The sequence below is a fragment of the Macaca nemestrina genome, chromosome 1, assembly GCF_043159975.1.
Source record: "Macaca nemestrina isolate mMacNem1 chromosome 1, mMacNem.hap1, whole genome shotgun sequence".
NCBI lineage: Eukaryota > Metazoa > Chordata > Mammalia > Primates > Cercopithecidae > Macaca > Macaca nemestrina.
Window position 1 is genome coordinate 58,791,613 of NC_092125.1, and position 14,732 is coordinate 58,806,344.

Consider the following 14,732-nt stretch of genomic DNA (forward strand, 5'->3'; position numbering starts at 1 on the left):
TTCTAAACCTTCACTTTATAGCCAATGAAGAACCCTAGAAATTAGGGCAAGATGTTCTTCAAATTGTTAATTTAATAGAAGAGGATGCTGTAATATTAAATATGGGTGGGGACAGGTGCTGTTCGAGTTCCCTTAATGGTAGATATAGTCATCCCTTGCAGACCACATGAAGGGTTTTGGAACAAGACGGGTATGTGTTCAAGATTAGTTTTGAGCTACCTAGAGAAAAGGTGTATTGTAGTCCAGAGTGAATACTTTTACCCTTCTCTCCTCCCCTACTCAGGTAAGCTAAAGCTCACTTCTCTCCTGTATCCAATGGGAGAATCTAGACTGAGGAAAGAGGAACTTGATCTGGAGCCCAGTGCAAGGTTCTGCAATTTACTAAACACATGAAAGAACTTGATTTTTGATGAAGAAGTGGCACATTCTGGAAAATAGGAGAGAGGTTAAAGACATCAGAAAAGGGATGAGTTAAAAGAGAAAGGAACTGCGGGGAGAAGAGAGCAGATTATCCAGAAGAAAGGTGGGAGTCTTCAACCAGGGACACCTGGAAGATCTGAACTGTGAAATTCTGTGCTCTTGTGGCCTGAAAGGGGATGAAAGGAATGGGTTAGTGGCACAATGCCTACTTTTCTACCCACTGACTGCATAGGTTTTGGATTTATCACTGAAGGCTTTATGTAAAGAACTATTTAAACACCCTTAAGAGTCCAGTGTTTGTTTACCACAGAAGCAGTTTCCAAAATAGAATCTGGAATGAGGGGGGATTATTTTCCTTTATCCTGATATACCAGTGGCAATGTTATATTTACTATGAAGCTAAAGAAACATCAGCTGTAGGGACATTCACTTGTGTGAGCCCTTTCCAAGGCCATTGGAGAAGCAACATATGCTCCTGGTGAAATGTTTTTATGAAATGTGAACAAGTAAGATTTTTTAGTATTCTTTTTCTATGAAGATCTCCCCCACATCCCACCTCTATAAAATTATAGAAGCTTCAAACTATGTAAAATCTGACTCTGACACTGTCCCCCTACAAACAACAAACTTTAAAAACATCTACATTTTAAACTACAAGGAAAAAATGACAAAGCAACAAGTACGGGGGAGATTGTAACATCCTTTTTCAGTGACTGATATATAAAGCAGACAAAAATTAGAAAAGATACAAATGTTTGAAAACACAATTAACAAATTTATCAAATGAACATATATAGAACCTTGCAACAAATAATTAGATAAATTCTATTCTTTCCAAGCACACATGACACATTTATAAAAATCACATAGAATGCCACAAGAAAAAAATCTTAACAAATAACAAAGAATTAACACTATACATAGGATGATCTCTGAACATACTATCATTAAGTTAGACATCATTAACAAAGTTAACAAAAAGGGGTAACTACAAACTCCACACATTTGGAAATTTAAAAATACACACTTATAAATTTGGCAAAATTTTGATAATTTTGACTCTGGGTGTCAAAATTCATTGTGGATCTTGGACATTTTTTCACAATTAAAATATGCTTTTAAATAATTCTCACGTCTGCCAGGTACGGTGGCTCACCCCTGTAATCCCAACACTTTGGGAGGCTAAGGCAGGCAAATCACGAGGTCAGGAGATCGAGACCATCCTGGCCAACATGGCGAAACACCCCGTCTCTACGAAAAATACAAAAATTAGCTGGGTGTGGTGGCACGTGCCTGTAATCCCAGCTACTCAGGAGGCTGGGGCAGGAGAATCACTTGACCCCAGGAGGTGGAGGTTGCAGTGAGCTGAGATTACACCACTGCACTCCAGTCTGGCAATAGAGCAAGACTCTGTCTAAATAATAATAATAATTCTCATGTCAAAAAAAGAAGTAATAGGCTACCTGATAGGCCAGGTGCAGTGGCTCGTGCCTGTAATCCCAGCACTTTGGGAGGCTGAGGCCGGACAACCACTTGAGACCAGTTTAAGGCCAGCCTAAGCAACGTGGTGAGACTCCACCTCTACAAAATATACGAAAATTAGCCAGGTATGGTGGTGCACACCTGTAGTCCCAGCTACTCAGGAGGCTGAGGTGGGAGGATTGCTTGAGCCCAGGAGGTCAAGGCTATAGTGAGCCATGACTGCACTACTGAACTCCAGCCTGGGCAACACAGTGAGATCCTGTCTCAAACACAAAAATTAAAAAAAAAAAAAAAGAGAGAGAAAGAAGTAATAATGTAAATTAGCAATTCTTGTAACTGAAAAATAATGAACATATATATATATCAAAACTTGTAGGCTGAAGCTGAAGGTGTTCTTAGAGGGAAATTGATAGCCTTACATGGTCACATTGATAAAGAAGAAAAAAAAAGGAAAAAACAGAAAAAGTAAAATTAGTGAGGCAGCATCAACTTAAGATTTATTAATAAAGAGAACAATGTAAACTCAAAGAAAGCAGAGGAGGGAAATACAGAGTAGAAAATTAATGATATAGAAAACAAAGATCAATAAAAACAAAAGTTGATTTTTAAAAAAAGTTTAACAAGATAGACATACTTCTGGCACGACTAACTAGAACATAAGAGACAAGGCACAAAGAAGCAGTACTGGGAACGAGAAAAGGGACGTAACGACAGGTGAAGCAGAAACTGACATACTGAGAGAATGCTATAAGCAATTACATCAATCAATTTGAAAATATAGATGAAATAGAAAGTGTTCCTAGAAAAATATAATTGATCAAAACTTACTCATAGGAGGCCGGAATAGACTTTTTTTTTGTTGGGGTGGGGAGGACAGTCTTGCTTTATCCCCCAGGCTGGAGTGCAGTGGCACGATCTCAGCTCATTGCAACCTCCGCCTCCCAGGTTCAAGAGATTCTCCTGCCTCAGACACCCAGGTAGCTGGGATTACAGTTGTGCACCACCACGCCCGGCTTTGTATTTAGTAAAGACAGGGTTTCTCTATGTTGGCCAGGCTGGTCTTGAACTCCTGGCCTCAAGTGATCCTCCCCCTTTGGCTTTCCAAAGTGCTGAAATTACAGGTGTGAGCCATTGCACCCAGCCCTGAATAGACTTTTAACTTTTAAAATGTTGATTCAAAGGTAAAAATTCTTCCTCTACAAATACTATCAGACCTAGATTTTCTCAGTAAAGTTCTATCAAACCTTCAACAAGTTGATTATCCTATTTTATACTGCTCCAGATAACAGAAAAAGAATGCCTTCAAATATAATTTATGTAATTAGTGTATTCTTTATGCCACAATCAGACAAAGAAAGAATGTAAAGGAAGTTCAGAGGTAATCTCAATTATGAAAATAAATGCAAAAATTGATAGTCCATACCAGAACAGATAATACTCATCATGATTAAAACAAAACAAAAGCTCTTGGAATAAAACGGAACTTCCTTAATCTGATAAAGGTTGTCTTCCAAAACCTTATACAAACAGGATACTTACTTGTGAATTATCATAAGTATTACTTTTAAAGTCAAGAACCATCCATGGAAACCTGTTATCACAATTTATATTCATCATTGTACTGGAAGTTCAAGTCACAGCGGTAAGACAAGTAAAACAAGAAAGATATAAATATTGAAAAGACAGAAACTATACTACAACAATTCACAAGTTACCAACTATCGCAATTAGCATAGAAAATCTAGAGAATCAATAAATTATTAGAACAATAGAGTTTTAAAAAACTGAACTGCATCTACATATATCAACATAACAGCACCAAAACGCTTAAGATTCTTAGGACTAAAACTAACAACAACAAAAAAAATGTCAGGGACCTTTTAGAAAATAATTGCGAAACTAATTGAAAGAGATGAAAGAAGACCTACATAAATGCAGAGATATACTTTGCTCATTGGAAAATTCAATACTGTAAAAATGTCCATTCTCCCCCAATTAGTCTCTGAATTCATTGTAATTCCAGTGCAAATCGCTCCAGAGCTTTGGCAAATGACTTCTGAAATTTATACGAAGAGATACTTCTAAAGAAAAAGAACAAGGTAAAGGAGTTTTTCCTACCATCTTAGAAAGTGTATTATAATTAAGCTTTATGTGATAATAAAGACTGTGGTATTGATGCAGGGATAGGAAAATAAATCAATAGCATCAAATAGAGTTGAAAAATGAAAACATTTATGCATGGAAACTGTATACAACATTATAAATCGGTGGGGAAAGGACAAACTTTCCAACTTTTGGTGCTGGAAAAACTCATTAATCATATGAAAAAAACTAAAATTAAATACCTATTTCACACAATCTGCAAAGGAAAATTTTACGTCGAATAAAGACAACACAAAAGCAAAACAGACAAAAGATGGGAATAGGCAAGCTACAGAAGAAGAAACTCGGCCGGGCGCTGTGGCTCAAGCCTGTATTCCCAGCACTTTGGGAGGCCGAGACGGATCGAGACCATCCTGGCTAACGCGGTGTACCCCGTCTCTACTAAAAAATACAAAAAAACTAGCTGGGCGAGGTGGCGGGCACCTGTAGTTCCACCTACTCGGGAGGCTGAGACAGGAGAATGGCCTAAACCCGGGAGGCGGAGCTTGCAATGAGCTGAGATCCGGCCACTGTACTCCAGCCTGGGCGACAGAGCGAGACTCCATCTCAAACCAAAAAAAAAAAAAAAAAAAAAAAAAAAAGCTCGAGTTCACTTTTAATTCCCTTGTAATCAGAGAGATGCAAATCATAACCAAAATGAGCTAGCATTTCATCCTACCAGAAAGTCTGATGATACCAAATGCGGGTATGGATGTGAAACAGGAGAAGCTCATATACTGCTCGTGGGAGCTTAAATCGGATCAATCCACTTTCGAGAGCAATTTAGATATATATAGTTAGGTTAAAGATGCACATATTCATAACTCTTAACAACTCTTACATGTGCTCAAGAAAATAAGTACAAGAATATTCTAACACTGCTTGCAACAGTGAATAACTAGAACACCTAAATATCCACTAGCAGCAAAATGCATAAACAAATGGTGGTGTATTTGTATAAAAGAACGCTATCCAGCGCTGGAAGTGAATGAACTTGAGCTAAATGTGTCAAGATAGGTAAATCTCAACATTGAAAGGTAGTATGACATCGTTAATATGAAATTTAAAAACATGTCAGTACAGGTTTTGTTTTACTTACTGCACATTCATAAATAATAACATTATAAAAAGCAAAAACATTTGGTGTATAATGGTGCGTGCATGTAAGGTAGAGGGTGAGGAATCGAATGGGGAAGAGTGTACAGAAGATCTCTTTCTTTTTCTCTTTTTCTTTCTTTCTCTTCCTTCCTGCCTGCCTGCCTCCCTTCCTCCCTTCCCCCCCCCCGCCCCCGCCCCGCTCCCTTCCTTCCTTTCTTTTTCTTTCTTTTTTTTTTTTTGAGATGTAGTCTCTCTGTGTCGCCCAGGCTGGAGTGCAGTGGTGCCATCTCGGCTCACTGCAAGGTCTGCCTCCCGGGTTCACGCCATTCTCCTGCCTCAGCCTCCCGAGTAGCTAGGACTGCAGGCACCTGTCACCACGCCCAGCTAATTTTTTGCATTTTTAGTAGAGATGGGGTTAGACCCTGTTAGCCAGGATGGTCTCAATCTCCTGAACTCATAATCCGCCTGCCTGGCCTCCCAAAGTGCTGGGATTACAGGTGTGAGCCACTGCATCCGGCCTCTTTTCTCTCTCTCTCTCTCACAGCTGCAACCTCCACCTCCTGGGTTCCAGGGATTCTAGCGCCTCAGCCTCCCGAGTAGCTGGGATTACAGGTGTGCGTCACCACGCCTGGCTAATTTTTGTATTTTTACTAGAGATGGGGTTTTGCCCAGGTTGTCTAGGCTGGTCTCGAACTCCTGGCCTGAAGTGATCTGCCCGCCTCAGCCTCTCAAAATGCTGGGATTACAGGTATGAGCCATTGCTCCCCCTCCCCCCAAAAGGTTTCAATTGCATCTGTAACATTTTATTTTTGAAAATTGAAGCAAATGGAGGCTGAGGCAGGAGAATGGCGTGAACCCGGGAGGCGGAGCTTGCAGTGAGCTGAGATCCGGCCACTGCACCCCAGCCTGGGCGACAGAGTGAGACTCCGTCTCAAAAAAAAAACCAACCAACAAACAAAATAAAATTAAATACAGTAGAACCAATACTGAGTTATCTTCAAATAATTACATTAGTGTCTTAATATAGTAATGACATATTGCATGATGTTAGAAACATTTTTCTAACATTTTCAACTTGATTAAAGATGTCTTATGAAATATTGACTTAATAACAGTATTTTCTTCTTCTTTTCTTCACAGCAAAAATGAAATAATTTAAAATCAAGCAGTACTTGCTCAAATTGCTTCACTAAAGCAAAAGAGTGAAGACAGCAGTGTTTAGTGAAAACGAGTGAATGATGAAGGAAAAGGAGAAATAATTGGCTGGGGGTGGAGCATAGGGATAGAGAGAGGAATACTGCTGAGCAACCAGGAGGAGACAGGACCAAGGGGAAAAAGGACAAGAATTAAAAGGGATACACCCAAGACCAACAATAAAGTGAGTACATTGGAAAGTAACAAATCAGCCTGGGCAACATTAGCTGGGTGTGGCGTCACATGCCTGTAGTCCCAGCTACTCGGGAGGCTGAGGTGGGAGGATTGCTTGAGCCTGGGAGGCCAAGGCTACAGTGAGCAGAGATCATGCCACTGCCTACCTGCCTGGGTGACAGAGCAAGAGCCTGTCTCTAAAAAGAAATAGAGAGAGAGAGAGAGAGAGAGAGAGAAAGAAAGAGAAAGAAAGAAAGAAAGAAAAAGAAGGAAGGAAAGAAAGAAGCAAAGTAATAGAGAGTAATAGAGAGTAACAGGTTTTTGTGTATTTTTTTTTTTTTTTTTGGACGGAGTCTCGCTCTATTGCTGGGGCTGGAGTGCAATGGCGCAATCTCTGCTCACTGCAACCTCCGCCTCCCGGGTTCAAGCGATTCTCCCACCTCAGCCTCCCGAGTAGCTGGGACTACAGGCGTGTGCCACCATGCCTGGCTAATTTTTGTATTTTTAGTAGAGACAGGGTTTCACCACGTTGGCCAGAGTGCTCTGGAACTCCTGACCTCAAGTGATCCTCTCATCTTGGCCTTCCGAAGTGCTGGGATTACAGGCATGAGCCACCACGCCAAGCCAATTCTTTATGTAACTGTAGAAAATAATCTGGCCGGGCGCGAAGAGAGCTTGGGCAAAAGAGTGAAACTCCATCTCAAAAAAAAAAAAAAAAAAAAAAAAGTAATTTAAAAGGCAGACCCAGATGCTAAAAGTGATTTGATTTACTTAGACCATAGAATTTTACGGTTACTAGCATTTTTTTTCAACACTCTTATTTCAGAATGGGAAAATTGAGTCTGAGTCAAGCACATTTCCCTGTGGTTAAGTGTAGAGCTGAGAGTAAAACTCATCCTCTGGAGGCACCTTGATGCAGTGATTCTTCCATTTCACTGCACTGCCTAATATTACCAGGGTCTCCAACAGGCCATGCACTGCTGCTGGGTGGGAGTGCAGTGTGAGAGGGAAGCACAAGGGACTCACCCAGGGCAGGAAAACTTCCAAAAGTGGTTGCAGCAGAGAGGTATAAACAGAGCTAGCCTCTTATGCCTGTATAGTCCTCCTCTTCTGTTTTTAAGCCTTTAAAAAAGAGGCTTGTGGGACATGCTTCTCCTGTTTTAGGTATTTTAATGGACAAATGATATGAGAAATTTAAAATGGGGAGTTGAGAATAAAAAATGTTGAGAATGGTTATACTGATCTATTCTTACACTATTTTTATTTTAGTTTTTCTGGCAGAACATTCTCTATAACATATTCCTTGTAATCCAGTAGAGAAAGTATCAAAAAGGAATCTTCTCTAATTAGGTCCTAAAATAAGATTACAACCCACAAAAGAGGAGCTGGTCTATAAACAGTTCCATTATGATTACTCTGATTTCCCTTTTTAAGTGAGAATTATACCACATTTGAACAGTAAACCTTGGCTTTTAATGGTTGTTTGACTTTTCTAGTTAAAAGATGGTTTTGTATATATATAATATATATGTATATCTTTTTAAAAGATATGTATATTTTAAAGATGGTTATAGTTTTAAAATTATTTTTTAAAATTTACTTCTCTGGAGATAATGCTGGATTTCTTTTTTATTTTTATTTTTGTAGAGACAGAGTCTTACTATGTTTGACTGGTCTCAAACTCCTGGCCTTAAGCAATCCTCCCACCTAGGCCTCTCAAAGTGCTGAGATTACAGGTGTGAGCCACTGTGCCCAACCTGGTTATATGTTTTAAGACGGAATATGAAATTAAAAAAAAAAAAGCAAAAACAAATTGGTTGTGTGATACGCTGAACTTTAAGTTTCTCAGTTTTGTGAAACTCATTATTTCCTAATGAAATATATGTGCCCAAATAATTTTTGGTTTATAAGAAGTCTGATGCATAAAAAGATGCCCAGTACATTTTCGTATGTTTCTTTCCACGCCTTCGAGTTTTCCTGATAAACTTCACTAACAGCTCTAGCAATCTTATATTTAGCTGGTGACAGACTCAAGCATTAAGTGGCTGACTTGACTCATGAATGAGTCTTTGTTTGAGCAGAGAAGTTGTATTGCAGTGAGGGCACTGTCCTGCCCAACACTCGCCATTTAAACCTCCCTTTGCTGAGATTTATGACTTGGCTGGAACACTTTATTCATCATACAACTTGGTGTCAAAGGATTACTTTTTTTTGGAAATTCTAAAAACACACACACCAAGTAAAACAAATCAAACATTTTATAAATGGTAGAGCCTGATTTTCTCCCTTCATAAGTTGTGTTCTCAATTTTTGGAGAAAGGATGCAATTAGGGAAGTGGGTGTTTCAATGAGACCTTTGATTAAAAACCAATCATACTCTTGGCAAGCATTTGTTACATAATGTAGTTTTAGTTTCATTTGGAATCTAGCAAGAACTAAGACGTTCGTTTGGGAAAAGTGTGGTAATTTGTTTTCTTTTACAGCATTTCCTCTTAGAAAAGGTACCTGAGATCCTACTGAATCAGTTTAAAAACTGATTATGGTAAAAGTCACTTAGTGTCTAAACTACAATAATTAATACTTTCTTAAAATAATGCAATACTCAATTTTTAAGAAGTTCCACAAATCTGTCAGTATCCACCAAAGTGTTGCAGAATTCAAGGATGAACCAGCCTGTGAGGTCACTTGACCCATCTTTCCACCAGGCAGGGCTGTCCCCTGTATTGTTTCCTTCGGCATTTTCTCCAGGCTCATGGAATGTCTAAAGCAACACAATATAGTCCTTTGAATTTTAATTGTTTTTTGCAGTTTTCGTCAACTGGAGCAATGCTGAGTGGAAATCATTTTTCTAAATTGAATGCTGCTTTTAATCTTCATTAAGAGATTTAAAATTAAGCCAATGATACTTTTAAATAAATGTTGGTATTCTATTTGGGAGTGGGTGTTAGCCTGTATGCAACTTATAGACTAAGCAATGGTTCAAACTTTTACTATAATTAGTTATGTTTCAGAAGAGATAGCTCTATGCAGAGTCATGCTATAATGAGATGCTACTGTAACACATAATATTTTGAAAATGTATTGCTTTGTCACATAAAATTATTCCATAAAATGCTATACTATCTAACTCTTCAGCTGGAAGTGTTTGGAGAAAAATAATTTATAGAGTGAAAGAAATTATCTCAAGCCACAAAGCGTATTACAGCTGATGGACCCTAAAGAATAACTGCTAACGCATTTGTTGAAAACAAGTAGGCCGGGCGAGGTGGCTCACGCCTGTAATTCCAGCACTCTGAGAGGCCAAAGCAGGCGGATCACGAGGTCAGGAGATCAAGACCATTCTGGCTAAAACGGTGAAACCCCGTCTCTACTAAAAGTACAAAATATTAGCCGGGCGTGGTGGTGGGTGCCTGTAGTCCCAGCTACTTGGGAGGCTGAGGCAGAAGAATGGCGTGAACCCAGGAGGTGGAGCTTGCACTGAGCTGAGATCACGCCCCTGCACTCCAGCCTGGGAGACAGAGAAAGACCATCTCGAAACAAAAACAAAAACAACAAACAAACAAAAAACAAGTAAGAGACGATTAAAATGTTTTACTTGTGTGAGTGATACGAGTAAATAAGTTGAAAATCTATTATTACATAAACTACAAATATATCCTCTGTCATTTATAAGCATTGAGTTCTAAGTAGAATGGGCCATTCTATAAGCAATTTCGCCACACCAGTGAAAAATTTTTGAAAAGAAGTACAAATAGCTTTTACTTTTGTATTTTCAGCTGTTCATCCCATCTCTGTCAGCAAGTTTTCTCCATGGCAAAATACATTTTGTGTTTGTGGATCCATTCTTTTTGTTCTGTTCATGAATAAAAATCAACGACATAATTTAACTACTTAAAATCACTGTTTCTGTAGTATAATTGATTTTAACATTCCCTAAAGTTTGACTATAAAATAACTATTTCCCCAAAGAGTTCATTTGAAATTCTAGGTTTGCCCACCCAAAATAGACACAAAATAAATAAAGAGGCTGCTGGAAGATTGGGAGGAGGAGTGGAGAATCTATCACATATAAATCCGCCCCATGGAAGTAATTTGGATGGGGGAGGTGGTGGTAATATGTAATAATCAAAGCTGTTTCATTTTCACACACACACTCACAAAAATCCAGACCAATTCATACAACTCTTTTCATTGCTATCTGATTGGGAAGAGAAAAGGAAGGGAGAGAGAGAATGGGGAGGAAAACAAGGATAAGGACAAGAAGGTAGAAAAGTAGGGTTGTAAGGAGAAGGTCTGGTGAGGCAGGTGGAGGAGTAATACATAGAGGGGCATTTGCTTTAGCACTAATGATGGAGGGCAAACTACCACCCAAGTACCATTTCCGGGAAGTCTTTTCTGACCCTTCCTCCTGACTCACTGGCTTATCCCCTTTATTAGCCATCTATTGCTATTTAACAATAACTCAAAACTATCTCACACAGTTTCTGAGTGTTGAGAATCCAGGAGCAGTTTAGCGGAATCATTGTGGCTCAATCTTTCATGAGGCTATTGGCTGGGCTGCTGTCTATTGAAGGCTTGACAAAGACTGGAGGATTTGTCTCCAATATGGCTCACTGACATGGCTTTTGGCAGGCAACCTCAGTGGGTCCCTTCATAGGCCTTTTGAGTATTCCAACATGGCAGTGTGATTTCCGCGGGGCTGGGGGTGTACTTCCAGAAGAGTAAGAAGGATGCTGCAATGCCTTTTACGGCCTACTCTGCAGTGACTATGTTATGGATGCTATCTCTTACGCTTTTTAAAATTCTTTGGAATTGTGTTCCAATTCTTTTCTCTGGGAGGTCCAGCCCATGTTCAAAGGAAGAGGAATCAGGCTCCACCTTTTGAAGAGAATATCAAATGATTTGTAGACCTATTTTGAACCGTCACATCACTTAACAATGCCTGGGCTGACAGAGAGGTCCTGCGCTCTTGTGTGGTATGGTAGCATAATTTACAATATCAGTTCTCAGCCCATCAGTCTTTTATTCAATTCATAATAAAAACTGCTAGTAGAAATAATCCATATGAAATAAAAAGGACAATGGACCAGATTGCATAATGTAAAAGTTGTAATAGATAAAAAGTTTTGCTTGGAGAATCACATCTTTTTTTAACAAAATTAGAGCTATGAATATGTGACTGGGGAAAACTGAACTTGTTAAAAATTATGTCCAAAAAAGAAAATTTATGATAGCAAAAGCTCTTGCTGTTAGAATTTGATGCGGACAAAAAAAAGTTGTGCAATACAATAAAATCTTTATTGTAAATTGACATGGAACATAACTAATCCCAATAAAAATATTTTCAGTAAAACATCAAAAGAAAATGAAAAAATGAGAATAGTTTAACTGCAGAGTAGAGAAAGTTGATAAAATAAGCTAGCCGACTGGTGCTCACCCTAAAAACACTATCTTCACAATCAACCTATTTGATAAAATTCTGATTTAAACACTTGTGTTAGTATGCAGAGCTAAAATGTTCCTGAGATCAAAACAGAGGAGTCTAAATATCTCTGGAGACAAAATGTATGGATCAACACATTTGTTCATTTATTACATGAATATTTATGTATTCAGTTACATAGCCTTTTGGGTGGGGATGGCAGGGGAATAAGGACTTTTCTAAGGTTGACATCTAAGACAGAAATTGTAAAAGATTGATAGACTTGACTACAGAAGAACAAATGCAACCCAAAATGCTAACACTAACACTAAAAGAGAAATGATAAACTTGGAAAAAATTACTGCATTTCATAGACAAAGAATTGATAGTCTGGGCATGGTGGCTCACACCTGTAATTCCAGCAGTTTGGGAGGCCAAGGTGGGAGGATCATGAGGTCAAGAGATCGAAACCATCCTGGCCAACATGGTGAAACCCCATCTCTACTAAAAATATAAAAATTAGCTGGGCGTGGTGGTGCACGCCTGTAGCCCCAGATACTTGGGAGGGTGAGGCAGGAGAATCACTTTAACCCAGGACACAGAGGTTGCACTAAGCTGAGATCATGCCACTGGACTCTAGCCTGGCGACAGAGCGAGACTCAATCTAAAAAAAAAAAAAAAAAAAAAAAAAGAGTTGATAAACAAATTTGTACACATCTAAGAATAATCAGCAAGGTAGGCAAAAATGTATGTTCAAGGGTATTCTTTACAATGTCACGCTGTTATTCCATAAAAACAAAAATCTAGAAAGAATGAACATATCCTTAACAGGGGCTTGGTCAAAATAAGAAATAAAAGGATGTATCTCTATAATGGAATTCTATTATGCATTAAATTTATGTTTTAGATTAATATTTACAAATATCAAATGCTAGTAATAATATTGTTTATGAAAGAAGTTATAAATGGGATGTACAAAATGATACCATTTGGGCACAAAATGAATGGAAAGATATACAAAGGATATCTGTAGATAATTAAATTATAAGTGTTTATTTCCTCCATTTGCTTTTCTTTTTAAAATTAAATGAATGAATATGGATTGCTTTCATTATTAGAAAAACAGTGTGTTTTTTTTTTTGAGACGGAGTCTGGCTCTGTCGCCCAGGCTGGGGTGCAGTGGCCGGATCTCAGCTCACTGCAAGCTCCGCCTCCCGGGTTTACGCCCTTCTCCTGCCTCAGCCTCCCGAGTAGCTGGGACTACAGGAACCCACCACCTCGCCCAGCTAGTTTTTTGTATTTTTTAGTAGAGACGGGGTTTCACCGTGTTAGCCAGGATGGTCTCGATCTCCTGACCTCGTGATCCGCCCGTCTCAGCCTCCCAAAGTGCTGGGATTACAGGCTTGAGCCACCGCGCCCAGCCGTGATTAGAAGGCTATCTAGCTTTATTTGTAGTCTTGATGTAGGGATCTTTAAATTATTTATACTGTTTTTGTCCAGGCACGGTGGCTCATGCCTGTAATCCCAGAAATCTGGGAGGCCGAGGCAGGAGGATTGCTTGAGCCCAGGAGTTTGAGACCAGTCTGGGCAACAAGTGAGATCCTCGTCTCTACAAAAGAGAAAAAATACAAAAAATTAGTTGGGCATGGTGGCTTGCGCCTGTGGTCCCAGCTACTCAGGAGGCTGAGGTGGAAGGATCACTTAAGCTTGGGAGGTTGAGGCTGTAGTGAGCTGTGATTGCACCACTGCACTCCAGCCTGGGCAACAGAGTGGGCCTGTCTCAAAAAATAAATAAATAAATAAATAAATAAATAAATAAATAAATAAATAAAATCATTTATACTGTTTTTCCTCTTCCTGATGAAAAAAATAACATACTTTAAAAAAAAGAAACTACCTAAGATTTGGGTACAGGCTGTAGCTACTACCACCTCCTGTTCAACCCTGCCCCCACAGTCCACGTTTCAACTCCAGTTTCCCATTCCTACCTTCACTCTGAAAAGTTAACCTGACTACCCAAGTGGCTGATGGAAGGTAAACAATAAAATTCATTTCACGCAAAGTAAAAAGTTAAATGATTACAGGTATACAACCTGCTTGGACCAACCCCTTTATGTGAATATGAAGGTAAACATACAAGGCTTGGTAGGGGAATAATGGTTTACTATTAGCACACATCCAGGCAAGTTCTTCAATTTCCAGTTTTAGTTATAAATAAATAAAAATTTCCTAATTTTATTCATAAATGGTTGGTATTCTGAATTGTATTTCAAATGGCTGTAATTATTCTGGATTGTGTTCACTAATTTCACGTAACAAAAAATGGTTTAAAATACAGTAAGGAAAAAGAGAAAAAATACAGTAAGAAAGGGGCTTAAGCAGATTTTTAAATGGATTAGTAAAAGCACTAGAGTATTTCTTCTATTTTTAAAGAAACCTTTTATTTTGGATTTGTGAAGGACTAGGTCAGCACATTTTTAACCCACTAGGCTTTGTTGTTGTTGCTGTTGCTTTTCTTTTCTTTCCCATTCCAGCTTTCATTTTGAATAATCTAAAAGTAAAGTGTTTCTCATATGGCAAAAGTTAACATTCTGAGCTATCTAAATTCTATAAAGAATATCATTTTGGATGCCACAAGCTTTTGCCTTTTCAAATTCTCAACGTCAAGCTATAATTTTCCTCTTCTAGTTTTATCCAGAACCTTTAAATTAACAGCATAAGAAAGTAAACAGGAAGTTACATTTCTCTGATGTAGAAAATTAGGAGGAAGATGGGGAACAGATGAGAAAGCTAAATCAGG

General features: G+C 38.7%; 1 long non-coding RNA gene across 1 annotated transcript; it reads left to right on the plus strand.

Moving 5' to 3' along the window:
* The first annotated feature begins 800 nt into the window (after positions 1-800).
* LOC105484697 (uncharacterized) lies at positions 801-10,401 on the plus strand. Its single transcript, XR_989153.3, has 4 exons — positions 801-926; positions 3,926-4,001; positions 6,283-6,520; positions 10,287-10,401. It is a non-coding gene; the product is annotated as an uncharacterized lncRNA (long non-coding RNA).
* The last annotated feature ends 4,331 nt before the right edge of the window (positions 10,402-14,732 follow it).